This window comes from Staurois parvus, unplaced genomic scaffold, assembly GCF_062004578.1.
Source record: "Staurois parvus isolate SC_StPar_1 unplaced genomic scaffold, SC_StPar_1.0 ptg001028l, whole genome shotgun sequence".
NCBI classification, from domain to species: Eukaryota; Metazoa; Chordata; class Amphibia; order Anura; family Ranidae; genus Staurois; species Staurois parvus.
The window spans coordinates 1301329-1308008 of record NW_028318824.1 but is presented as its reverse complement, the minus strand read 5'-3'; positions in this window follow the sequence as shown (position 1 = coordinate 1308008).

Below are 6680 nucleotides of genomic sequence, written 5' to 3'. Positions count from 1 at the left end.
GTCTTAGGGTGCAGGCATCGGGACCCACTCCCGGGGTCTTAGGGTGCAGGCATCGGGACCCACTCCCGGGGTCTTAGGGTGCAGGCATCGGGACCCTTCCCGGGGTCTTAGGGTGCAGGCATCGGGACCCTTCCCGGGGTCTTAGGGTGCAGGCATCGGGACCATTCCCGGGGTCTGAGGGTGCAGGCATCGGGACCCACCTTGGGTCTGAGGGTGCAGGCATCGGGTCCCACCTTGGGTCTGAGGGTGCAGGCATCGGGACCCACCTTGGGTCTGAGGGTGCAGGCATCGGGACCCACCTTGGGTCTGAGGGTGCAGGCATCGGGACCCACCTTGGGTCTGAGGGTGCAGGCATCGGGACCCTTCCCGGGGTCTGAGGGTGCAGGCATCGGGACCCTTCCCGGGTTCTGAGGGTGCAGGCATCGGGACCCTTCCCGGGTTCTTAGGGTGCAGGCATCGGGACCCACCTTGGGTCTGAGGGTGCAGGCATCGGGACCCACCTTGGGTCTGAGGGTGCAGGCATCGGGACCCACCTTGGGTCTGAGGGTGCAGGCATCGGGACCCACCTTGGGTCTGAGGGTGCAGGCATCGGGACCCACCTTGGGTCTGAGGGTGCAGGCATCGGGACCCACCTTGGGTCTGAGGGTGCAGGCATCGGGACCCTTCCCGGGGTCTGAGGGTGCAGGCATCGGGACCCTTCCCGGGGTCTGAGGGTGCAGGCATCGGGACCGTTCCCGGGGTCTGAGGGTGCAGGCATCGGGACCCACCTTGGGTCTGAGGGTGCAGGCATCGGGACCCACCTTGGGTCTGAGGGTGCAGGCATCGGGACCCACCTTGGGTCTGAGGGTGCAGGCATCGGGACCTTTTCCCGGGTCTGAGGCTGCAGGCATCGGGACCCACCTTGGGTCTGAGGGTGCAGGCATCGGGACCCACCTTGGGTCTGAGGGTGCAGGCATCGGGGCCCACCTTGGGTCTGAGGGTGCAGGCATCGGGACCCACCTTGGGTCTGAGGGTGCAGGCATCGGGACCCACCTTGGGTCTGAGGGTGCAGGCATCGGGACCCTTTCCCGGGTCTGAGGGTGCAGGCATCGAGACCCTTTCCCGGGTCTGAGGGTGCAGGCATCGGGACCCTTTCCCGGGTCTGAGGGTGCAGGCATCGGGACCCTTTCCCGGGTCTGAGGGTGCAGGCATCGGGACCCTTTCCCGGGTCTGAGGTGCAGGCATCGGGACCCTTTCCCGGGTCTGAGGGTGCAGGCATCGGGACCCACTCCCGGGTCTGAGGGTGCAGGCATCGGGACCCACTCCCGGGTCTGAGGGTGCAGGCATCCGGGACCCACTCCCGGGTCTGAGGGTGCAGGCATCGGGACCAACTCCCGGGTCTGAGGGTGCAGGCATCGGGACCCACTCCCGGGTCTGAGGGTGCAGGCATCGGGACCACTCCCGGGTCTGAGGGTGCAGGCATCGGGACCCACTCCCGGGTCTTAGGGTGCAGGCATCGGGACCCTCTCCCGGAGTCCTTAGGGTGCAGGCATCGGGACCCACTCCCGGGTCTTAGGGTGCAGGCATCGGGACCCACTCCCGGGGTCTTAGGGTGCAGGCATCGGGACCCACTCCCGGGGTCTTAGGGTGCAGGCATCGGGACCCTTCCCGGGGTCTTAGGGTGCAGGCATCGGGGACCCTTCCGGGGTCTTAGGGTGCAGGCATCGGGACCCTTCCCGGGGTCTGAGGGTGCAGGCATCGGGACCCACCTTGGGTCTGAGGGTGCAGGCATCGGGACCCACCTTGGGTCTGAGGGTGCAGGCATCGGGACCACCTTGGGTCTGAGGGTGCAGGCATCGGGACCCACCTTGGGTCTGAGGGTGCAGGCATCGGGACCCTTCCCGGGGTCTGAGGGTGCAGGCATCGGGACCCTTCCCGGGGTCTGAGGGTGCAGGCATCGGGACTTCCCGGGGTCTGAGGGTGCAGGCATCGGGACCCTTCCCCGGGGTCTGAGGGTGCAGGCATCGGGACCCTTCCCGGGGTCTGAGGGTGCAGGCATCGGGACCCTTCCCGGGTCTGAGGGTGCAGGCATCGGGACCCTTCCCGGGGTCTGAGGTTGCAGGCATCGGGACCCACCTTGGGTCTGAGGGTGCAGGCATCGGGACCCACCTGGGTCTGAGGGTGCAGGCATCGGGACCCACCTTGGGTCTGAGGGTGCAGGCATCGGGACCCACCTTGGGTCTGAGGGTGCAGGCATCGGGACCCACCTTGGGTCTGAGGGTGCAGGCATCGGGACCCACCTTGGGTCTGAGGGTGCAGGCATCGGGACCCTTCCCGGGGTCTGAGGGTGCAGGCATCGGGACCGTTCCCGGGGTCTGAGGGTGCAGGCATCGGGACCCACCTTGGGTCTGAGGGGTGGCAGGCATCGGGACCCACCTTGGGTCTGAGGGTGCAGGCATCGGGACCCACCTTGGGTCTGAGGGTGCAGGCATCGGGACCCACCTTGGGTCTGAGGGTGCAGGCATCGGGACCTTTTCCCGGGTCTGAGGCTGCAGGCATCGGGACCCACCTTGGGTCTGAGGGTGCAGGCATCGGGACCCACCTTGGGTCTGAGGGTGCAGGCATCGGGGCCCACCTTGGGTCTGAGGGTGCAGGCATCGGGACCCACCTTGGGTCTGAGGGTGCAGGCATCGGGACCCACCTTGGGTCTGAGGGTGCAGGCATCGGGACCCACCTTGGGTCTGAGGGTGCAGGCATCGGGACCCTTTCCCGGGTCTGAGGGTGCAGGCATCGGGACCCTTTCCCGGGTCTGAGGGTGCAGGCATCGGGACCCTTTCCCGGGTCTGAGGGTGCAGGCATCGGGACCCTTTCCCGGGTCTGAGGGTGCAGGCATCGGGACCCTTTCCCGGGTCTGAGGGTGCAGGCATCGGGACCCTTTCCCGGGTCTGAGGGTGCAGGCATCGGGACCCACTCCCGGGTCTGAGGGTGCAGGCATCGGGACCCTTTCCCGGGTCTGAGGGTGCAGGCATCGGGACCCTTTCCCGGGTCTGAGGGTGCAGGCATCGGGACCCTTTCCCGGGTCTGAGGGTGCAGGCATCGGGACCCACTCCCGGGTCTGAGGGTGCAGGCATCGGGACCCACTCCCGGGTCTGAGGGTGCAGGCATCGGGACCCACTCCCGGGTCTGAGGGTGCAGGCATCGGGACCCACTCCCGGGTCTGAGGGTGCAGGCATCGGGACCCACTCCCGGGTCTGAGGCTGCAGGCATCGGGACCCACTCCCGGGGTCTTAGGGTGCAGGCATCGGGACCCACTCCCGGGGTCTTAGGGTGCAGGCATCGGGACCCACTCCCGGGGTCTTAGGGTGCAGGCATCGGGACCCTCCTTGGGTCTGAGGGTGCAGGCATCGGGACCCTCCTTGGGTCTGAGGGTGCAGGCATCGGGACCCTTTCCCGGGTCTGAGGGTGCAGGCATCGGTACCCTTTCCCGGGGTCTGAGGGTGCAGGCATCGGGACCCTTTCCCGGGGTCTGAGGGTGCAGGCATCGGGACCCTTTCCCGGGGTCTGAGGGTGCAGGCATCGGGACCCACCTTGGGTCTGAGTGTGCAGGCATCGGGACCCACCTTGGGTCTGAGTGTGCAGGCATCGGGACCCTTTCCGGGGTCTGAGGGTGCAGGCATCGGGACCCTTTCCCGGGGTCTGAGGGTGCAGGCATCGGGACCCTTTCCGGGGTCTGAGGGTGCAGGCATCGGGGGTCTGAGGGTGCAGGCATCGGGACCCTTTCCGGGGTCTGAGGGTGCAGGCATCGGGACCCTTTCCGGGGTCTGAGGGTGCAGGCATCGGGACCCTTTCCGGGGTCTGAGGGTGCAGGCATCGGGACCCTTTCCGGGGTCTGAGGGTGCAGGCATCGGGACCCTTTCCGGGGTCTGAGGGTGCAGGCATCGGGACCCTTTCCGGGGTCTGAGGGTGCAGGCATCGGGACCCTTTCCCGGGGTCTGAGGGTGCAGGCATCGGGACCCACCTTGGGTCTGAGTGTGCAGGCATCGGGACCCACCTTGGGTCTGAGTGTGCAGGCATCGGGACCCTTTCCGGGGTCTGAGGGTGCAGGTATCGGGACCCTTCCCTGGGTCTGAAGGTGCAGGTATCGGGACCCTTTCCGGGGTCTGAGTGTGCAGGCATCGGGACCCACCTTGGGTCTTAAGGTGCAGGCATCGGGACCGACCTTGGGGTCTGAGTGTGCAGGCATCGGGACCCGTTCCTGGGTCTGAGGGTGTAGGCATCGGGACCTACCTTTTGTCTGAAGGTGTAGGCATCGGGACCCTTTCCTGGGTGTGAGGGTGCAGGCATCGGGACCCTTTCCTGGGTTTGAGGGTGCAGGCATCGGGACCCTTTCCTGGGTCTGAGGGTGCAGGCATCGGGACCCTTTCCTGGGTCTGAGTGTGCAGGCATCGGGACCCTTTTCTTGGGTCTGAAGATGCATGCATCGCGACTCTTCCCTGGGTTTGAGGGTGCAGGCATCGGTACCCACCTTGGGTCTGAGGGTGCAGGCATCGGGACCCTTCCCGGGGTCTGAGGGTGCAGGCATCGGGACCCTTCCCTGGGTCTGAGGGTGCAGGCATCGGGATTTACCTTGGGTCTGAAGGTGCAGGCATCGGGACCCTTTCCTGGGTCTGAGGGCGCAGGCACCGGGACCCACTCCCGGGTCTGAGGGCGCAGGCATCGGGACCCACTCCTTGGTCTGAGGGCGCAGGCATCGGGACCCACTCCCCGGTCTGAGGGCGCAGGCATCGGGACCCACTCCCGGGTCTGAGGGTGCAGGCATCGGGACCCTCCTTGGGTCTGAGGGTGCAGGCATCGGGACCCTCCTTGGGTCTGAGGGTGCAGGCATCGGGACCCTTTCCCGGGTCTGAGGGTGCAGGCATCGGTACCCTTTCCCGGGGTCTGAGGGTGCAGGCATCGGGACCCTTTCCCGGGGTCTGAGGGTGCAGGCATCGGGACCCTTTCCCGGGGTCTGAGGGTGCAGGCATCGGGACCCTTTCCCGGGGTCTGAGGGTGCAGGCATCGGGACCCTTTCCGGGGTCTGAGGGTGCAGGCATCGGGACCCTTTCCGGGGTCTGAGGGTGCAGGCATCGGGACCCTTTCCGGGGTCTGAGGGTGCAGGCATCGGGACCCTTTCCGGGGTCTGAGGGTGCAGGCATCGGGACCCTTTCCGGGGTCTGAGGGTGCAGGCATCGGGACCCACCTTGGGTCTGAGTGTGCAGGCATCGGGACCCACCTTGGGTCTGAGTGTGCAGGCATCGGGATCCTTTCTTGAGTCTGAGGGTGCAGGCATCGGGACCCACCTTTTGTCTGAAGGTGCAGGTATCGGGACCCTTCCCTGGGTCTAAAGGTGCAGGTATCGGGACCCTTTCCGGGGTCTGAGTGTGCAGGCATCGGGACCCACCTTGGGTCTTAAGGTGCAGGCATCGGGACCGACCTTGGGGTCTGAGTGTGCAGGCATCGGGACCCGTTCCTGGGTCTGAGGGTGCAGGCATCGGGACCCACCTTTTGTCTGAAGGTGTAGGCATCGGGACCCGTTCCTGGGTGTGAGGGTGCAGGCATCGGGACCCTTTCCTGGGTGTGAGGGTGCAGGCATCGGGACCCTTTCCTGGGTCTGAGGGTGCAGGCATCGGGACCCTTTCCTGGGTCTGAGGGTGCAGGCATCGGGACCCTTTCCTGGGTCTGAGTGTGCAGGCATCGGGACCCTTTTCTTGGGTCTGAAGATGCATGCATCGCGACTCTTCCCTGGGTTTGAGGGTGCAGGCATCGGTACCCACCTTGGGTCTGAGGGTGCAGGCATCGGGACCCTTCCCGGGGTCTGAGGGTGCAGGCATCGGGACCCTTCCCTGGGTCTGAGGGTGCAGGCATCGGGATTTACCTTGGGTCTGAAGGTGCAGGCATCGGGACCCTTTCCTGGGTCTGAGGGTGCAGGCATCGGGACCCTTTCCTGCGCGCCCCTACCTGGAACTGCAAAATCACGTCTATATATGTGATTTCGCGCACCCGTGCCGCCCTTTAGCCATATTTCTGCTAAAGGGAACACGGAAGCGGTTAAGGGCCAGTTCGCATCAGACTGCAGTGCGGGAAACCGGGGTTCTATGAGCATTTCCTGCACTGCATTTAAAACACACTGCACTTGAGTTCTGCAGCAGGTGTCCGTGTTAACAACATCCCAAAAGCAGCTCACAAACGCAATGCATTTGCCTGCACTGGATCACATGGTACAGTAGTACCATTCGATCCGGATGCTGTGCGTTTTATAAGGTAGCGCATGCACTACTTTTGGTGCGGTTCAAATGAATGGGACGAAATTGCACTGTACCCGTATCGCATGTGAATCGCACAGAAACATGCTGCTGTGAACCGTCCCGAAGGGAAACATTAGCTGATAGAAAAATGTAAGCTGCCAGTTCTAGCCTCTGCCTCTGAAATTGCCAGCTGCCATGTCATGTCATGTTAACCCTGTAACACTGGTACAGCTCCAATTCCAAACAAAGTTAGTAAAATCTACAATGTATTACTGAGGTAATCCAACCCCCTCTATAACTGAGGTAATCCAACACTCTCTCACTGAGGTAATCCAACACTCTCTATTACTGAGGTAATCCAAGCCCCTCTATAACTGAGGTAATCCAAGCCCCTCTATAACTGAGGTAATCCAACCC